The sequence below is a fragment of the Pseudophryne corroboree genome, chromosome 2 (genome assembly GCF_028390025.1).
Source record: "Pseudophryne corroboree isolate aPseCor3 chromosome 2, aPseCor3.hap2, whole genome shotgun sequence".
Classification (NCBI taxonomy): domain Eukaryota; kingdom Metazoa; phylum Chordata; class Amphibia; order Anura; family Myobatrachidae; genus Pseudophryne; species Pseudophryne corroboree.
In genome coordinates, this window is record NC_086445.1 from 5,432,434 (window position 1) to 5,450,425 (window position 17,992).

A 17,992-nucleotide genomic window follows, 5' to 3' on the forward strand; every position below is an offset into this window, starting at 1 on the left:
AGATAGTATACTCGTAACTAGTATGTATGTATAAAGAAAGAAAAAAAAACCACGGTTAGGTGGTATATACAATTATGGACGGGCTGCCGAGTGCCGACACAGAGGTAGCCACAGCCGTGAACTACCGCACTGTACTGTGTCTGCTGCTAATATAGACTGGTTGATAAAGAGATAGTATACTCGTAACTAGTATGTATGTATAAAGAAAGAAAAAAAAACCACGGTTAGGTGGTATATACAATTATGGACGGGCTGCCGAGTGCCGACACAGAGGTAGCCACAGCCGTGAACTACCGCACTGTACTGTGTCTGCTGCTAATATAGACTGGTTGATAAAGAGATAGTATACTCGTAACTAGTATGACTATAAAGAAAGAAAAAAAAACCACGGTTAGGTGGTATATACAATTATGGACGGGCTGCCGAGTGCCGACACAGAGGTAGCCACAGCCGTGAACTACCGCACTGTACTGTGTCTGCTGCTAATATATAGACTGGTTGATAAAGAGATAGTATACTCGTAACTAGTATGTATGTATAAAGAAAGAAAAAAAAACCACGGTTAGGTGGTATATACAATTATGGACGGGCTGCCGAGTGCCGACACAGAGGTAGCCACAGCCGTGAACTACCGCACTGTACTGTGTCTGCTGCTAATATAGACTGGTTGATAAAGAGATAGTATACTCGTAACTAGTATGACTATAAAGAAAGAAAGAAAAACCACGGTTAGGTGGTATATACAATTATGGACGGGCTGCCGAGTGCCGACACAGAGGTAGCCACAGCCGTGAACTACCGCACTGTACTGTGTCTGCTGCTAATATATAGACTGGTTGATAAAGAGATAGTATACTCGTAACTAGTATGTATGTATAAAGAAAGAAAAAAAAACCACGGTTAGGTGGTATATACAATTATGGACGGGCTGCCGAGTGCCGACACAGAGGTAGCCACAGCCGTGAACTACCGCACTGTACTGTGTCTGCTGCTAATATAGACTGGTTGATAAAGAGATAGTATACTCGTAACTAGTATGACTATAAAGAAAGAAAAAAAAACCACGGTTAGGTGGTATATACAATTATGGACGGGCTGCCGAGTGCCGACACAGAGGTAGCCACAGCCGTGAACTACCGCACTGTACTGTGTCTGCTGCTAATATATAGACTGGTTGATAAAGAGATAGTATACTCGTAACTAGTATGTATGTATAAAGAAAGAAAAAAAATCCACGGTTAGGTGGTATATACAATTATGGACGGGCTGCCGAGTGCCGACACAGAGGTAGCCACAGCCGTGAACTACCGCACTGTACTGTGTCTGCTGCTAATATAGACTGGTTGATAAAGAGATAGTATACTCGTAACTAGTATGTATGTATAAAGAAAGAAAAAAAAACCACGGTTAGGTGGTATATACAATTATGGACGGGCTGCCGAGTGCCGACACAGAGGTAGCCACAGCCGTGAACTACCGCACTGTACTGTGTCTGCTGCTAATATATAGACTGGTTGATAAAGAGATAGTATACTCGTAACTAGTATGTATGTATAAAGAAAGAAAAAAAAACCACGGTTAGGTGGTATATACAATTATGGACGGGCTGCCGAGTGCCGACACAGAGGTAGCCACAGCCGTGAACTACCGCACTGTACTGTGTCTGCTGCTAATATATAGACTGGTTGATAAAGAGATAGTATACTCGTAACTAGTATGTATGTATAAAGAAAGAAAAAAAAACCACGGTTAGGTGGTATATACAATTATGGACGGGCTGCCGAGTGCCGACACAGAGGTAGCCACAGCCGTGAACTACCGCACTGTACTGTGTCTGCTGCTAATATATAGACTGGTTGATAAAGAGATAGTATACTCGTAACTAGTATGTATGTATAAAGAAAGAAAAAAAAACCACGGTTAGGTGGTATATACAATTATGGACGGGCTGCCGAGTGCCGACACAGAGGTAGCCACAGCCGTGAACTACCGCACTGTACTGTGTCTGCTGCTAATATAGACTGGTTGATAAAGAGATAGTATACTCGTAACTAGTATGACTATAAAGAAAGAAAAAAAAACCACGGTTAGGTGGTATATACAATTATGGACGGGCTGCCGAGTGCCGACACAGAGGTAGCCACAGCCGTGAACTACCGCACTGTACTGTGTCTGCTGCTAATATAGACTGGTTGCTAAAGAGATAGTATACTACTAATATTATATATACTGGTGGTCAGGTCACTGGTCACTAGTCACACTGGCAGTGGCACTCCTGCAGCAAAAGTGTGCACTGTTTAATTTTAATATAATATTATGTACTCCTGGCTCCTGCTATAACCTATAACTGGCACTGCAGTGCTCCCCAGTCTCCCCCACAATTATAAGCTGTGTGAGCTGAGCACAGTCAGATATATATATATACATTGATGCAGCACACTGGGCTGAGCAGTGCACACAGATATGGTATGTGACTGAGTCACTGTGTGTATCGTTTTTTTCAGGCAGAGAACGGATATATTAAATAAAACAAACAACTGCACTGTCTGGTGGTCACTGTGGTCGTCAGTCACTAAACTCTGCACTCTCTTCTACAGTATCACAGCCTCAGGTCAATCTCTCTCTCTCTCTCTCAACCCTAATCTAAATGGAGAGGACGCCAGCCACGTCCTCTCCCTATCAATCTCAATGCACGTGTGAAAATGGCGGCGACGCGCGGCTCCTTATATAGAATCCGAGTCTCGCGAGAATCCGACAGCGTCATGATGACGTTCGGGCGCGCTCGGGTTAACCGAGCAAGGCGGGAGGATCCGAGTCTGCTCGGACCCGTGAAAAAAACATGAAGTTCGTGCGGGTTCGGATTCAGAGAAACCGAACCCGCTCATCTCTAGTCTTTCCCAGCCCCTCCGAACAATCTATCTACCCGGTCCGCGATGTGCCGTACCCGAGCACCCGGGAGACAACAGACTGTACGGCGATCACGGTCCCGGTAGCAGATTGCCCTATCTGCCTTCCTGATGATAGAATCCCCTACCACCACCATCTGACTAGGTACCTCACTATCTTGTATCCCAACCGCGCCAGAGGGACCGCACCTCTGGATGCTAGAGGGAGCAGTCTCCTCCGGCACCGTCATTTCTTCACTATCATCCTCCGATTCCTCGTCCAATCAGGCAAATTTGTTCGGGTTTGATAGTTCGGAAATGTCGTGCCTCCCCCTCTTTTTCTTCCTTCTAACTGTGACCCAACTGGCTACCTGATCATCATCCTCTTCTACCAGTGACCCCTCCCGCAACTCCTCCACCGTTCTGTCTAAACTTCGCTCGAGATTGTGAATCTCCCTCAGTCGCGTAACGGTTTGCTCTAGATCAGTTACCTGGGCTTCCAGGGCAACCGTTCGCACACACCTCGTGCAGATGTAATCACACTGGGCCGGTAGCTCCAGGTGTGCATACATCTTGCACGACATGCACTGAGTGAGGTCCCCAATCACAGCCCCTCCCATATTGTTTGTAAGGTCTAACTCCCTGTTACTCTCACAGAAAAAGCAGCAAAAATAAAAAGTAGAAGACAAGCAATCTCACTTATACAATAATTAAGCTGGCTTATACTTATCTATCTTTGTGCGGTTCTTGGTCCTTCACTTTTATGGAGCCGTAGTGCTCTCACCTGCGGCACCGATACTCCACTTAGCAGTTGCAGTTGTTCCAGCTCACTGCTCCTCCTTTTCACTCGCTTCCAACTCACATACACTTACAAATCCAAGCAACACTTTGAAATACAAGCCCTTACAATGAGTATATATATCTACATCTGCACTGTATGTGTATATAGCTCTATAGCCGCACTGTATGTGTATATAGCTCTATAGCTGCACTGTATGTGTATATAGATCTATAGCTGCACTGTATGTGTATATAAATCTATAGCTGCACTGTATGTGTATATAGATATATAGCCGCGCTGTATGTGTATATAGATCTATAGCTGCACTGTATGTGTATATAGATATATAGCCGCACTGTATGTGTATATAGATCTATAGCTGCACTGTATGTGTATATAGCTCTATAGCTGCACTGTATGTGTATATAGCTCTATAGCTGCACTGTAAGTGTATATAGATCTATAGCTGTGCTGTATGTGTATATAGATATATAGCCTCACTGTATGTGTATATAAATCTATAGCTGCGCTGTATGTGTATATAGATATATAGCCGCGCTGTATGTGTATATAGCTCTGTAGCTGCACTGTATGTGTATATAGATCTATAGCCGCGCTATATGTGTATATAGCTCTATAGCTGCACTGTATGTGTATATAGATCTATAGCCGCGCTATATGTGTATATAGCTCTATAGCTGCACTGTATGTGTATATAGATCTATAGCCGCACTGTATGTGTATATAGCTCTATAGCTGCACTGTATGTGTATATAGATCTATAGCTGCACTGTATGTGTATATAGCTCTATAGCTGCACTGTAAGTGTATATAGCTCTATAGCTGCACTGTATGTGTATATAGATCTATAGCTGCGCTGTATGTGTATATAGATCTATAGCCGCGCTGTATGTGTATATAGATCTATAGCCGTGCTGTATGTGTATATAGCTCTATAGCTGCACTGTAAGTGTATATAGATCTATAGCTGCACTGTATGTGTATATAGCTCTATAGCTGCACTGTAAGTGTATATAGCTCTATAGCTGCACTGTATGTGCATATAGATCTATAGCTGCGCTGTATGTGTATATAGCTCTATAGCTGCACTGTAAGTGTATATAGATCTATAGCTGCACTGTAAGTGTATATAGATATATAGCCGCGCTGTATGTGTATATAGATCTATAGCTGCACTGTATGTGTATATAGATATATAGCCGCGTTGTATGTGTATATAGTAGAGATGAGCGGGTTCGGTTCCTCGGAATCCGAACCCGCCCGAACTTCATGTTTTTTTTCACGGGTCCGAGCGACTCGGATCTTCCCGCCTTGCTCGGTTAACCCGAGCGCGCCCGAACGTCATCATGAAGCTGTCGGATTCTCGCGAGGCTCGGATTCTATCGCGAGACTCGGATTCTATATAAGGAGCCGCGCGTCGCCGCCATTTTCACACGTGCATTGAGATTGATAGGGAGAGGACGTGGCTGGCGTCCTCTCCATTTAGATTAGAAGAGAGAGAGTGAGATTGATTTGAGACAGAGACACTTGATTTACTGGAGCTTAGGAGTACTGTAGAGAGTGCAGAGTTTAGTAGTGACTGACCACAGTGACCACCAGACAGTGCAGTTTTATTTAATATAATCCGTTCTCTGCCTGAAAAAAACGATACACAGTGACTCAGTCACATACCATATCTGTGTGCACTGCTCAGCCCAGTGTGCTGCATCATCTATGTATATATCTGACTGTGCTCACACAGCTTATAATTGTGGGGGAGACTGGGGAGCACTGCAGTGCCAGTTATAGGTTATAGCAGGAGCCAGGAGTACATATTATTATTAAAATTAAACAGTGCACACTTTTGCTGCAGGAGTGCCACTGCCAGTGTGACTGACCAGTGACCTGACCACACTGACCACCAGTATAGTTAGTAGTATACTATATTGTGATTGCCTGAAAAAGTTAAACACTCGTCGTGTGACTTCACTTGTGTGGTGTTTTTTTTTTTATTCTATAAAAAACTCATTCTGCTGACAGACAGTGTCCAGCAGGTCCGTCATTATATAATATATATACCTGTCCGGCTGCAGTAGTGATATATATATTTTTTTTATATCATTATTTATCATCCAGTCGCAGCAGACACAGTACGGTAGTTCACGGCTGTAGCTACCTCTGTGTCGGCACTCGGCAGTCCGTCCATAATTGTATACCACCTAACCGTGGTTTTTTTTTTCTTTCTTCTTTATACATACATACTACGACATCTCTTTATCAACCAGTCTATATTAGCAGCAGACACAGTACAGTAGTCCACGGCTGTAGCTACCTCTGTGTCGGCACTCGGCAGTCCGTCCATAATTGTATACCACCTACCCGTGGTTTTTTTTTTCTTTCTTCTTTATACATACATACTACATCTCTTTATCAACCAGTCTATATTAGCAGCAGACACAGTACAGTAGTCCACGGCTGTAGCTACCTCTGTGTCGGCACTCGGCAGTCCATCCATAATTGTATACCACCTACCCGTGGTTTTTTTTTCTTTCTTCTTTATACATACATACTACATCTCATTATCAACCAGTCTATATTAGCAGCAGACACAGTACAGTACGGTAGTCCACGGCTGTAGCTACCTCTGTGTCGGCACTCGGCAGTCCGTCCATAATTGTATACCACCTACCCGTGGTTTTTTTTTCTTTCTTCTTTATACATACATACTACATCTCTTTATCAACCAGTCTATATTAGCAGCAGACACAGTACAGTAGTCCACGGCTGTAGCTACCTCTGTGTCGGCACTCGGCAGTCCATCCATAATTGTATACCACCTACCCGTGGTTTTTTTTTCTTTCTTCTTTATACATACATACTACATCTCTTTATCAACCAGTCTATATTAGCAGCAGACACAGTACAGTAGTCCACGGCTGTAGCTACCTCTGTGTCGGCACTCGGCAGTCCGTCCATAATTGTATACCACCTACCCGTGGTTTTTTTTTCTTTCTTCTTTATACATACATACTACATCTCTTTATCAACCAGTCTATATTAGCAGCAGACACAGTACAGTAGTCCACGGCTGTAGCTACCTCTGTGTCGGCACTCTGCAGTCCATCCATAATTGTATACCACCTACCCGTGGTTTTTTTTTCTTTCTTCTTTATACATACATACTACATCTCTTTATCAACCAGTCTATATTAGCAGCAGACACAGTACAGTAGTCCACGGCTGTAGCTACCTCTGTGTCGGCACTCGGCAGTCCATCCATAATTGTATACCACCTACCCGTGGTTTTTTTTTCTTTCTTCTTTATACATACATACTACATCTCTTTATCAACCAGTCTATATTAGCAGCAGACACAGTACAGTAGTCCACGGCTGTAGCTACCTCTGTGTCGGCACTCGGCAGTCCGTCCATAATTGTATACCACCTACCCGTGGTTTTTTTTTCTTTCTTCTTTATACATACATACTACATCTCTTTATTAACCAGTCTATATTAGCAGCAGACACAGTACAGTAGTCCACGGCTGTAGCTACCTCTGTGTCGGCACTCGGCAGTCCATCCATAATTGTATACTAGTATCCATCCATCTCCATTGTTTACCTGAGGTGCCTTTTAGTTGTGCCTATTAAAATATGGAGAACAAAAATGTTGAGGTTCCAAAATTAGGGAAAGATCAAGATCCACTTCCACCTCGTGCTGAAGCTGCTGCCACTAGTCATGGCCGAGACAATGAAATGCCAGCAACGTCGTCTGCCAAGGCCGATGCCCAATGTCATAGTACAGAGCATGTCAAATCCAAAACACCAAATATCAGTAAAAAAAGGACTCCAAAACCTAAAATAAAATTGTCGGAGGAGAAGCGTAAACTTGCCAATATGCCATTTACCACACGGAGTGGCAAGGAACGGCTGAGGCCCTGGCCTATGTTCATGGCTAGTGGTTCAGCTTCACATGAGGATGGAAGCACTCAGCCTCTCGCTAGAAAAATGAAAAGACTCAAGCTGGCAAAAGCAGTAGCACCGCAAAGAACTGTGCGTTCTTCGAAATCCCAAATCCACAAGGAGAGTCCGACTCCAATTGTGTCGGTTGCGATGCCTGACCTTCCCAACACTGGACGTGAAGAGCATGCGCCTTCCACCATTTGCACGCCCCCTGCAAGTGATGGAAGGAGCACCCGCAGTCCAGTTCCTGATAGTCAGATTGAAGATGTCAGTGTTGAAGTACACCAGGATGAGGAGGATATGGGTGTTGCTGGCGCTGGGGAGGAAATTGACCAGGAGGATTCTGATGGTGAGGTGGTTTGTTTAAGTCAGGCACCCGGGGAGACACCTGTTGTCCGTGGGAGGAATATGGCCGTTGACATGCCTGGTGAAAATACCAAAAAAATCAGCTCTTCGGTGTGGAAGTATTTCACCAGAAATGCGGACAACAGGTGTCAAGCCGTGTGTTCCCTTTGTCAAGCTGTAATAAGTAGGGGTAAGGACGTTAACCACCTCGGAACATCCTCCCTTATACGTCACCTGCAGCGCATTCATAATAAGTCAGTGACAAGTTCAAAAACTTGGGCCGACAGCGGAAGCAGTCCACTGACCAGTAAATCCCTTCCTCTTGTAACCAAGCTCACGCAAACCACCCCACCAACTCCCTCAGTGTCAATTTCCTCCTTCCCCAGGAATGCCAATAGTCCTGCAGGCCATGTCACTGGCAATTCTGATGATTCCTCTTCTGCCTGGGATTCCTCCGATGCATCCTTGCGTGTAACGCCTACTGCTGCTGGCGCTGCTGTTGTTGCTGCTGGGAGTCGATGGTCATCCCAGAGGGGAAGTCGTAAGACCACTTGTACTACTTCCACCAAGCAATTGACTGTCCAACAGTCCTTTGCGAGGAAGATGAAATATCACAGCAGTCATCCTACTGCAAAGCGGATAACTGAGGCCTTGACATCCTGGGTGGTGAGAAACGTGGTTCCGGTATCCATCATTACTGCAGAGCCAACTAGAGACTTGTTGGAGGTACTGTGTCCCCGGTACCAAATACCATCTAGGTTCCATTTCTCTAGGCAGGCGATACCGAAAATGTACACAGACCTCAGAAAAAGAGTCACCAGTGTCCTAAAAAATGCCGCTGTACCCAATGTCCACTTAACCACGGACATGTGGACAAGTGGAGCAGGGCAGGGTCAGGACTATATGACTGTGACAGCCCACTGGGTAGATGTATGGACTCCCGCCGCAAGAACAGCAGCGGCGGCACCAGTAGCAGCATCTCGCAAACGCCAACTCTTTCCTAGGCAGGCTACGCTTTGTATCACCGGTTTCCAGAATACGCACACAGCTGAAAACCTCTTACGGCAACTGAGGAAGATCATCGCGGAATGGCTTACCCCAATTGGACTCTCCTGTGGATTTGTGGCATCGGACAACGCCAGCAATATTGTGTGTGCATTAAATCTGGGCAAATTCCAGCACGTCCCATGTTTTGCACATACCTTGAATTTGGTGGTGCAGAATTTTTTAAAAAACGACAGGGGCATGCAAGAGATGCTGTCGGTGGCCAGAAGAATTGCGGGACACTTTCGGCGTACAGGCACCACGTACAGAAAACTGGAGCACCACCAAAAACTACTGAACCTGCCCTGCCATCATCTGAAGCAAGAAGTGGTAACGAGGTGGAATTCAACCCTCTATATGCTTCAGAGGTTGGAGGAGCAGCAAAAGGCCATTCAAGCCTATACAATTGAGCACGATATAGGAGGTGGAATGCACCTGTCTCAAGCGCAGTGGAGAATGATTTCAACGTTGTGCAAGGTTCTGATGCCCTTTGAACTTGCCACACGTGAAGTCAGTTCAGACACTGCCAGCCTGAGTCAGGTCATTCCCCTCATCAGGCTTTTGCAGAAGAAGCTGGAGACATTGAAGGAGGAGCTAACACGGAGCGATTCCGCTAGGCATGTGGGACTTGTGGATGGAGCCCTTAATTCGCTTAACAAGGATTCACGGGTGGTCAATCTGTTGAAATCAGAGCACTACATTTTGGCCACCGTGCTCGATCCTAGATTTAAAGCCTACCTTGGATCTCTCTTTCCGGCAGACACAAGTCTGCTGGGGTTGAAAGACCTGCTGGTGAGAAAATTGTCAAGTCAAGCGGAACGCGACCTGTCAACAACATCTCCTCCTTCACATTCTCCCGCAACTGGGGGTGCGAGGAAAAGGCTCAGAATTCCGAGCCCACCCGCTGGCGGTGATGCAGGGCAGTCTGGAGCGACTGCTGATGCTGACATCTGGTCCGGACTGAAGGACCTGACAACGATTACGGACATGTCGTCTACTGTCACTGCATATGATTCTCTCACCATTGAAAGAATGGTGGAGGATTATATGAGTGACCGCATCCAAGTAGGCACGTCACACAGTCCGTACTTATACTGGCAGGAAAAAGAGGAAATTTGGAGGCCCTTGCACAAACTGGCTTTATTCTACCTAAGTTGCCCTCCCACAAGTGTGTACTCCGAAAGAGTGTTTAGTGCCGCCGCTCACCTTGTCAGCAATCGGCGTACGAGGTTACATCCAGAAAATGTGGAGAAGATGATGTTCATTAAAATGAATTATAATCAATTCCTCCGTGGAGACATTCACCAGCAGCAATTGCCTCCACAAAGTACACAGGGTGCTGAGATGGTGGATTCCAGTGGGGACGAATTGATAATCTGTGAGGAGGGGGATGTACACGGTGATATATCGGAGGATGATGATGAGGTGGACATCTTGCCTCTGTAGAGCCAGTTTGTGCAAGGAGAGATTAATTGCTTCTTTTTTGGGGGGGGTCCAAACCAACCCGTCATTTCAGTCACAGTCGTGTGGCAGACCCTGTCACTGAAATGATGGGTTGGTTAAAGTGTGCATGTCCTGTTTATACAACATAAGGGTGGGTGGGAGGGCCCAAGGACAATTCCATCTTGCACCTCTTTTTTCTTTTCTTTTTCTTTGCGTCATGTGCTGTTTGGGGAGGGTTTTTTGGAAGGGCCATCCTGCGTGACACTGCAGTGCCACTCCTAGATGGGCCCGGTGTTTGTGTCGGCCACTAGGGTCGCTTATCTTACTCACACAGTCAGCTACCTCATTGCGCCTCTTTTTTTCTTTGCGTCATGTGCTGTTTGGGGAGGGTTTTTTGGAAGGGACATCCTGCGTGACACTGCAGTGCCACTCCTAGATGGGCCCGGTGTTTGTGTCGGCCACTAGGGTCGCTTATCTTACTCACACAGTCAGCTACCTCATTGCGCCTCTTTTTTTCTTTGCGTCATGTGCTGTTTGGGGAGGGTTTTTTGGAAGGGACATCCTGCGTGACACTGCAGTGCCACTCCTAGATGGGCCCGGTGTTTGTGTCGGCCACTAGGGTCGCTTATCTTACTCACACAGTCAGCTACCTCATTGCGCCTCTTTTTTTCTTTGCGTCATGTGCTGTTTGGGGAGGGTTTTTTGGAAGGGACATCCTGCGTGACACTGCAGTGCCACTCCTAGATGGGCCCGGTGTTTGTGTCGGCCACTAGGGTCGCTTATCTTACTCACACAGTCAGCTACCTCATTGCGCCTCTTTTTTTCTTTGCGTCATGTGCTGTTTGGGGAGGGTTTTTTGGAAGGGACATCCTGCGTGACACTGCAGTGCCACTCCTAGATGGGCCCGGTGTTTGTGTCGGCCACTAGGGTCGCTTATCTTACTCACACAGTCAGCTACCTCATTGCGCCTCTTTTTTTCTTTGCGTCATGTGCTGTTTGGGGAGGGTTTTTTGGAAGGGACATCCTGCGTGACACTGCAGTGCCACTCCTAGATGGGCCCGGTGTTTGTGTCGGCCACTAGGGTCGCTTATCTTACTCACACAGTCAGCTACCTCATTGCGCCTCTTTTTTTCTTTGCGTCATGTGCTGTTTGGGGAGGGTTTTTTGGAAGGGACATCCTGCGTGACACTGCAGTGCCACTCCTAGATGGGCCCGGTGTTTGTGTCGGCCACTAGGGTCGCTTATCTTACTCACACAGCTACCTCATTGCGCCTCTTTTTTTCTTTGCGTCATGTGCTGTTTGGGGAGGGTTTTTTGGAAGGGCCATCCTGCGTGACACTGCAGTGCCACTCCTAGATGGGCACGGTGTTTGTGTTGGCCACTAGGGTCGCTTATCTTACTCACACAGCTACCTCATTGCGCCTTTTTTTTTCTTTGCGTCATGTGCTGTTTGGGGAGGGTTTTTTGGAAGGGCCATCCTGCGTGACACTGCAGTGCCACTCCTAGATGGGCACGGTGTTTGTGTCGGCCACTAGGGTCTCTTAGCTTAGTCATCCAGCGACCTAGGTGCAAATTTTAGGACTAAAAATAATATTGTGAGGTGTGAGGTATTCAGAATAGACTGAAAATGAGTGGAAATTATGGTTTTTGAGGTTAATAATACTTTGGGATCAAAATGACCCCCAATTTCTATGATTTAAGCTGTTTTTTAGGGTTTTTTGAAAAAAAACACCCGAATCCAAAACACACCCGATCCGACAAAAAAAATTCGGTGAGGTTTTGCCAAAACGCGGTCGAACCCAAAACACGGCCGCGGAACCGAACCCAAAACCAAAACACAAAACCCGAAAAATTTCAGGCGCTCATCTCTAGTATATAGCTCTATAGCTGCACTGTATGTGTATATAGATCTATAGCTGCGCTGTATGTGTATATAGCTCTATAGCTGCACTGTAAGTGTATATAGATCTATAGCTGCGCTGTATGTGTATATAGATATATAGCCGCGCTGTATGTGTATATAGCTCTATAGCTGCACTGTAAGTGTATATAGATATATAGCTGCGCTGTATGTGTATATAGCTCTATAGCTGCACTGTATGTGTATATAAATCTATAGCTGCACTGTATGTGTATATAGATATATAGCCGCGTTGTATGTGTATATTGCTCTATAGCTGCACTGTAAGTGTATATAGATCTATAGCTGTGCTGTATGTGTATATAGATATATAGCCTCACTGTATGTGTATATAAATCTATAGCTGCGCTGTATGTGTATATAGATATATAGCCGCGCTGTATGTGTATATAGCTCTGTAGCTGCACTGTATGTGTATATAGATCTATAGCCGCGCTATATGTGTATATAGCTCTATAGCTGCACTGTATGTGTATATAGATCTATAGCTGCGCTGTATGTGTATATAGCTCTATAGCTGCACTGTATGTGTATGTAGCTCTATAGCTGCACTGTATGTGTATATAGATCTATAGCCGCACTGTATGTGTATATAGCTCTATAGCTGCACTGTAAGTGTATATAGATATATAGACGCGCTGTATGTGTATATAGCTCTATAGCTGCACTGTATGTGTATATAATTCTATAGCTGCACTGTATGTGTATATAGATATATAGCCGCGTTGTATGTGTATATAGATCTATAGCTGCACTGTAAGTGTATATAGATCTATAGCTGCGCTGTATGTGTATATAGATCTATAGTCTCACTGTATGTGTATATAAATCTATAGCTGCGCTGTATGTGTATATAGATATATAGCCGTGCTGTATGTGTATATAGCTCTGTAGCTGCACTGTATGTGTATATAGATCTATAGCCGCTCTATATGTGTATATAGATCTATAGCTGCGCTGTATGTGTATATAGCTCTATAGCTGCACTGTATGTGTATATAGATATATAGCCGCACTGTATGTGTATATAGATATATAGCCGCGCTGTATGTGTATATTACTCTATAGCTGCACTGTAAGTGTATATAGATCTATAGCCGCGCTGTATGTGTATATAGATCTATAGCCGCGCTGTATGTGTATATAGCTCTATAGCCGCACTGTATGTGTATATAGCTCTATAGCCACGCTGTATGTGTATATAGCTCTATAGCTGCACTTTATGTGTATATAAATCTATAGCTGCACTGTATGTGTATATAGATATATAGCCGCGTTGTATGTGTATATAGCTCTATAGCTGCACTGTATGTGTATGTAGATATATAGCCGCGCTGTATGTGTATATAGCTCTATAGCTGCGCTGTATGTGTATATAGATCTATAGCCTCACTGTATGTGTATATAAATCTATAGCTGCACTGTATGTGTATATAGATATATAGCCGCGCTGTATGTGTATATAGCTCTATAGCTGCACTGTAAGTGTATATAGATATATAGCTGCGCTGTATGTGTATATAGCTCTATAGCTGCACTGTATGTGTATATAGATCTATAGCCGCACTGTATGTGTATATAGATCTATAGCCTCACTGTATGTGTATATAAATCTATAGCTGCGCTGTATGTGTATATAGATATATAGCCGCGCTGTATGTGTATATAGATATATAGCCGTGCTGTATGTGTATATAGATCTATAGCTGCACTGTATGTGTATATAGATCTATAGCCGCACTGTATGTGTATATAGCTCTATAGCCGCGCTGTATGTGTATATAGATCTATAGCTGCACTGTATGTGTATATAGCTCTATAGCCGCACTGTATGTGTATATAGCTCTATAGCCGCGCTGTATGTGTATATAGATATATAGCCACGTTGTATGTGTATATAGCTCTATAGCTGCACTGTAAGTGTATATAGATCTATAGCTGCGCTGTATGTGTATATAGATATATAGCCACGTTGTATGTGTATATAGCTCTATAGCTGCACTGTATGTGTATATAGATATATAGCCACGCTGTATGTGTATATAGCTCTATAGCTGCACTGTATGTGTATATAGATCTATAGCCGCACTGTATGTGTATATAGCTCTATAGCCGCTTTGTATGTGTATATAGATATATAGCCGCACTGTATGTGTATATAGCTCTATAGCGGCACTGTATGTGTATATAGATCTATAGCCGCGCTGTATGTGTATATAGCTCTATAGCCGCTTTGTATGTGTATATAGATATATAGCCGCACTGTATGTGTATATAGCTCTATAGCGGCACTGTATGTGTATATAGATCTATAGCTGCACTGTATGTGTATATAGATCTATAGCCGCACTGTATGTGTATATAGATCTATAGCCGCACTGTATGTGTATATAGATCTATAGCCGCGCTGTATGTGTATATAGCTCTATAGCTGCACTGTATGTGTATATAGATCTATAGCCGTGCTGTATGTGTATATAGCTCTATAGCCGCGCTGTATGTGTATATAGATCTATAGCTGCACTGTATGTGTATATAGATCTATAGCGGCACTGTATGTGTATATAGATCTATAGCCGTGCTGTATGTGAATATAGATCTATAGCGGCACTGTATGTGTATATAGATCTATAGCCGCACTGTATGTGTATATAGATCTATAGCTGCACTGTATGTGTATATAGATCTATAGCTGCACTGTATGTGTATATAGATCTATAGCCGTGCTGTATGTGAATATAGATCTATAGCTGCACTGTATGTGTATATAGATATATAGCCGCGTTGTATGTGTATATAGCTCTATAGCTGCACTGTAAGTGTATATAGATCTATAGCTGCGCTGTATGTGTATATAGATCTATAGCCGCGCTGTATGTGAATATAGATCTATAGCTGCACTGTATGTGTATATAGATATATAGCCGTGTTGTATGTGTATATAGCTCTATAGCTGCACTGTAAGTGTATATAGATCTATAGCTGCGCTGTATGTGTATATAGATCTATAGCCTCACTGTATGTGTATATAAATCTATAGCTGCACTGTATGTTTATATAGATCTATAGCCTCACTGTATGTGTATATAAATCTATAGCTGCACTGTATGTGTATATAGATATATAGCCGCGCTGTATGTGTATATAGCTCTATAGCTGCACTGTATGTGTATATAGCTCTATAGCCGCGCTGTATGTGTATATAGCTCTATAGCTGCACTGTATGTGTATATAGATCTATAGCCGCGCTGTATGTGTATATAGCTCTATAGCCGCGCTGTATGTGTATATAGATCTATAGCTGCACTGTATGTGTATATAGATCTATAGCCGCGCTGTATGTGTATATAGCTCTATAGCCGCGCTGTATGTGATAGCACAGGAGGCTAGCACCCTCCCTTACAGCATCACAGGTATTTAGGCAGCACTACAGTAAAAATAAGAGTTATGGTAGACTAACATGGATAACTATTTTTCTGAGAAGTACACAGGGAAACATTGGGGTGTAGAGATGGATCTGGATCCAGGCACCAACATTCTAAAGCTTTAGGCTGTCCCAGGATGCATTGGGGCCTCCTCTATAACCCCGCCTCCAGGCACTGAGAGCTCAGTTTCATTAACCAGTCCAATGCAGGAGCAGGTAACCAGTCCAATGCAGGAGCAGGTAAGAGAGAAGACAGATGTTAGTCACATAGAACCACATTCTCACTGACAGGAGAAGGTACCAGTGGCTAATGCCATACAAACCCAAAGAAGCTAGGTGCGTCAGGGTGGGCGCCCTGTGGAACCTATGTACTTTGCAGAGAAAGAGATAACCATGGTAAGTCTACCATAATTCCTATTTTCTGCAGCAGGGTATATAGGGTTTCCACAGGGAAACATCAGGGATGTCCTAAAGCAGTACTCAAGGGAGGGGAAATGCCTGAGTGGATGAGAGAATCCGGCGTCCAAAGGAAGCATCCTGGGACGCAAAGGTATCATAGGTATAGAACATAAGAAATGTGTTCACTGAGGAACACGCAGCTGTCTCGCACATTTGTCCTGCAGACGCTCCACGGTGGGCCACCCTAGAAGGTCCAACAGACCGGGTATTATGGGCCTTAATCGAAGCTGGAACTGGAAGACCAGCTTGCGTATAAGCATGTGCAATCACCATTCTAATCCATCTGACCAGCGTTTGCTTATTAGCAGGCCAGACACGTTTGTGGAAACCAAACGGGACAAAGAGGGAATCCGACCGTCTAATGGGGGTTGTACAGCCCACCTATATCTGTAGGGCCCTAAATACATCCTAAAACCAATCTTAAGCTGACAAGTCTGAAGAGATAAATGCTGGAACCACCATGTCTTGGTTAAGGTTAAAGGATGAAACCACCTTAGGTAGGTAACCAGGCCTAGTTCGGAGAACTGCCCTGTCACGGTGAAAAAATAAAAAGGAAGGACAAAAGGACAATGCATCTAACTCCAAAACCCTCCATGCAGAGGCAATAGCCAGAAAAGTGCACAGCGCAGCCCAGATGATTGTACAAATGAAAAACATCACTCTATTGTGTCCGACTCAGAATCATGCCTTATACAGCATAAGGATACAGCATGATAAGGGCCCGCTGTGTGTCATACATATAAGCCCCCACTATCTCAATGTTACACACAGCTCCTTGTACAGATGTTATATAGAGGAGAACATGGTGGATTTTCAACGTTTGTACTTTTTTCTTCTTCCTGTCCCAGTTTAGTATATAATGACGTTGAGAGTCACGCAGATCAGCTCTGGAAGTTCTATCGCTTTGGTCTAATAAAAGAATACAATGATCGCCCAGCTTTACCGCCACCATTCATCGTGTTTTCCCATCTGTACCTTCTCCTGAAATGCGCCATCTGTAGACAACCACCATGGGGCTACAAAGCACTGAGTGAGTTTGAAAGCGCCATTACCACCAGATTAGGTATAGCTGTGTACTCTATGTAATAATTGTCACACATTGTCCTTGCAGGACGCGTGCTAGATGAATGCCAGGAGTCATCGCTGCTATCCTGGGAATCCTACATGAAGGACAACTACCAGTACAAACAGCAACAGCAACAACAGGAGAGCCAGGAAAATCTGGTGAAGGGAACATCCAAGCGGTAAAATCTCCAAATTTTAGGTTTTTCCAATGTTATTATGCTGTAAATGTATGACTATAACGTGTCCTAATACTGACGCTAGTGCACAGCTCTCTGGGGATGTATAAAAGTGGTAATCTCTTAGTGGGAGTATCTGGTCACAGATCAGGTGGGTGGCCATACATTATATCTCTCTGCCGTGAGATCAGGAGCCCTCAGCTCATTATCTGTGTGTTACACGCACCACAGATGCTACAACCAAGACTACTACTCATAGCACAAATATCCCCTGGAAAGTCGTCCAGTCTGAGAAAGTTGGATATTTGCTGTAGTGTTTAGAAACTAGCCAAGTAGAACCTCCAATGGAGCCAGTCTGATTCGAAATTACTTAGCCATGGAATTAAGAGTCTAATGGGGTCATTGGTTCACTGCAGATCCCCACAAGGGGATTTGGGCCCTGCTGTTGGCTCCATACAGGTAACTCTTCTACTGGATGTGACTGGTT

General features: G+C 44.3%; 1 pseudogene; it reads left to right on the forward strand.

Moving 5' to 3' along the window:
• The window catches only part of LOC134987843 (transient receptor potential cation channel subfamily M member 2-like), a 539,791-nt pseudogene extending 522,279 nt beyond the window's left edge, over nt 1-17,512 (forward strand).
• Nucleotides 17,513-17,992: the final 480 nt, after the last annotated feature.